Source organism: Aethalodelphis obliquidens, unplaced genomic scaffold, assembly GCF_003676395.1.
Source record: "Aethalodelphis obliquidens isolate GAN/ISIS:26980383/991018 unplaced genomic scaffold, ASM367639v1 scaffold78, whole genome shotgun sequence".
Classification (NCBI taxonomy): domain Eukaryota; kingdom Metazoa; phylum Chordata; class Mammalia; order Artiodactyla; family Delphinidae; genus Aethalodelphis; species Aethalodelphis obliquidens.
This window is the reverse complement of record NW_020838022.1, coordinates 6,087,578-6,091,124: the sequence shown is the minus strand read 5'-3', so window position 1 is coordinate 6,091,124 and position 3,547 is coordinate 6,087,578.

Below are 3,547 nucleotides of genomic sequence, written 5' to 3'. Positions count from 1 at the left end.
TTCGCATTCAAAACGTATGTTCACTCAGTCCAGGCCCTGCTTAGAACACCGAATGGCATTACATTCTTGGTAAGTCTTGTACTTTTAAGTTTTAAATTGTATGCTGTGACCTGTTTTCTTTAACCATTCAATCTGTGATAATGTTTCATTTCACCCCTCAAAAAAGCCTCTGGCATTATTCGATAACTGTTGTTTTCTTTTTTTTAACTATAAGGATACATCATGAAATGTACCAGAAGTGGCACAGGCTTTGCAGTCAGACAGACCCAGGTCCCAGTCGCACCTGATCTACCTACTAGCTGAGTGGCCTTTGACAAATCACTAGCCTCAGTTGCTTCGTGTGTGCAGTTGGGTTAACACTACCTCCCTGGCAGGGTCATCATGAGTGTTAAGGGCAATGAGCCCACGGCAGGCATGCAATAAACAACAGCTCTTGATGCTCAAGAAATGTTATTCTGTGTTGGCTGTTGAACGTCAGTGAAGTTCCCTGTCTTCCTGAGTCCACAATCTTCTTTATTTTCAAAGGTGGTCCTGCTCCAAGGCTCAGCGATGCTGCTTACCACTCTCCTTATTCACGCTGTTCCAGCCATTCTGGCTTCCATGCTGTTCCTCAGACATGCCCGGCACGATCCATTCTCGTGGCCTTTGCACTTGCCATTCCCTCTGTCTAGAACACTCCCAGATGTCTGCACGCCTTGTTCCCTTACTTCATTCAGGTCTCTACCCAAATGTACCATCTTATGCAAGAGGCCTTTGCTCACCACCCTAAACAGACACTTCCCCGTCCCTCTCTATCACCCTAACCTGCTTTATTCTCATTTAAAGGCTTTGTCACCACCTGACATACGTATTGATATTTGTGTATTACGTGTCTCCTTCCATTAGAATGTAAGATCCAAGGAAGCAGAGCAGAGATTTTTGTCTCCTTTGTGAACTGCTGTATCCCTGGTGCCTAGAGCAGTAGATGCTCAACACATATTTGTTGAATGAATGAATGAGTACCTAGTCTAGCTGAGCAGAGAAGTAAATATTCAATTATAATGCAGTGTATTCAGAGCTCTGATCTGTTTGTACAGGGTAGGGGCCCCTAGTCTGGCTGGGGCTGGAGTGGGCATAAGAATTATTTAGAAAATTTTCTTGGGGCAAATACCATCTCAGCTGAATCTTGCAGCATGAATAGGAATTTCCACGTCTGGAAGGTGGGAGATCAAACAGTGTTGCAAAGTCCCATAGACCGGAGATCTCAGAAATTTCGATAGTTCAGTGTGACAGAAAGGAAGGATGGAGGGAAAGAGGGAGGGAGGGAGGGAGGAAGGGAGGGAGAGGAAAGGAATAGGAGGGAGAGGAGGAAGAAGAAAGGAAGGGAGGGAGGAAAAAGGAAGGAAGGAAGGAAGGAAGGAAGGAAAGAAGGAAGGAAGGGAGTCTATGCTTTCAAGAAGCTCACAGTTTAGTCCAAGGGATAACCATATAAACAATTAAAATACAGTTTGTTAAAATTGGTGGTAGAGAGATTTTCAGGGTACTGTGGGAACCCATAGGGAGAGGTCCTCCCTCTGTGTAAGAGGCAGGAGCTGTGGAGGGAAAGAAAAGACTTAGCAGAGAATCATTCACTAGGCAGACAGAGGGGAGCAGCCCCAACTGAAGAAGTACCAAGACGTGCAAAGATGGGCTTCCCTGACGGTCCAGTGGTTAAGACTCCACGCTTCCACTGCAGGGGAAGTGAACACCAGTGCTGCGAGAGGACTGGAATGCCCGGTGCTACAGAGGAGAGTGGGCTTTGGAGGCTCGTGGGCATAGAGACCTTTGGTGCCACAGGAGAGGGTCTGGATGGTATTCTAAGAACACTGGAAGCCACTGGGAAATTTTAAGTGGAGAGAGGTGAGAATGTTACAGATCCACGATTAGCTTCTAATCATTTCTATCTTCTAGCTTCTCTAGGGAAAATCTGTTGCAAGTAAGATCAAGCCTAGAGCCAGGAGACCAGGTAGAAAGCTGCTGTAAATATCCAGGGAAGACGTGTTATGGTGGCCTAGACCCTGGCTACTCAAAGTGTGGTCCAAGACCAGCAGTGTGCGTGTCACCTGGGAGCTTGTCACACGACCAGAATCTCAGGCTCCACGCCACACCTGTGGAATCAGAATCTGCATTGTAATAAGATCCCCAGGTGATTGGTGTCCACATTAACATTGGAGAAGCATTGGCCAAGACTGAGTGGGGATGGAGAGGAGGGTATAGACATGACAGAGCCATTAAGGTGGAATTGACAGGATCTAGCATCAGATGTAGTGATCCTTTCAAAATTAACTTATTTCTCCAGCTGCTGACATTTCCATACTTTCATCAGCGAGAGCTCCAGTTGACGGCACACTCTCCTGTACTGGGTTCACAGCGTGGCTGAGGAGCTAGCCTCTCTTTGGATTCAGAGCTAGCTGTAGACAGAAAGCTGGTTTCTTTACAGGAGCCCCAGCAGATGGCCCCTTAGGCAGCTCAAACTCAATAAAATGTAAAATAGACCAGTGTAGGATAATTCCACACTTTTTTTTGTTTTTGCCAAAGCAGATTTAGACTCCAGCTGTTTCAATAATTTCTTTAAGTCTCTTCAAAGACAACAGTTGACTTTCATTTAAAAGCGCCGGAGGGGAGGGAGGAATTGAATTACCTTGACAAGTTTGGAAAAGTAAAACGTGATCTCTTTATTCTAGTTGCAAAGGACAAAAGTTTTCATTGCTTTCATTGTGGCTACATATCTTAAACTCAGGAGCTCACAGGTTTCTATAACTGCTGTTTAAAATATGGGGAATGGTGGGTGGGTTGACCTGGAGCATCCTTAAGTACCAGAGGATCCAGGGAAGAATTCCTCCCCTTGAATAATAATTCCCACATGGCATTTTTAGAAGGAAACTGACTTCACCAATGTGTCAACATGTTTATTCCTATTAGATTAGGATAACAGTTACTTCAGCTGCTGACCTCTTGTTTCTCTGTCCTCTGAAAACTCCAAGGAAAGCTGTCAATTCACGAAAAAGAATACTCTCCATTAGACCATGGCAGCCATGGTGGAAAAGCATGGGACTCCTTACTAATTTCGACTTAGGAGGAAACTTATTCAGACACTTATTCAGCACATATTTGCTGAATGCCTTCCAAGTTCAAGGCATTGTGCTAAAAGTGTTCTTAGTTGCCATCAGCAGAAACTGACTCTGGTTAACCTAAGGAGAAAAGGAATTCACTGGCAGGAAATCAGGTAGCAAACGGAGTTGACAGGAAGGCCGGTGAAACAGGCTTGGAAACGGTCTGAGACTGAGGGAAGCTCAGGGCTCAGCATTCCAGCCAAGTTCACACCCCAGGAACAGACTGGACACTGCATGCTGACACTGTCACCACCAACCACTGCCAGTGACCACATGGATGCTGCAGCTGCTGCCATCCGAAGGAATTCGGAACTGTCCCTTGCTTCTTTGCAACACTGGCTCCAGATTCGAAGTCCTGGACAGGAGTCCTAGGTTGACTGAGCCTAGGTCACTGCCTGTGTCTGGGCTGCTAGGGG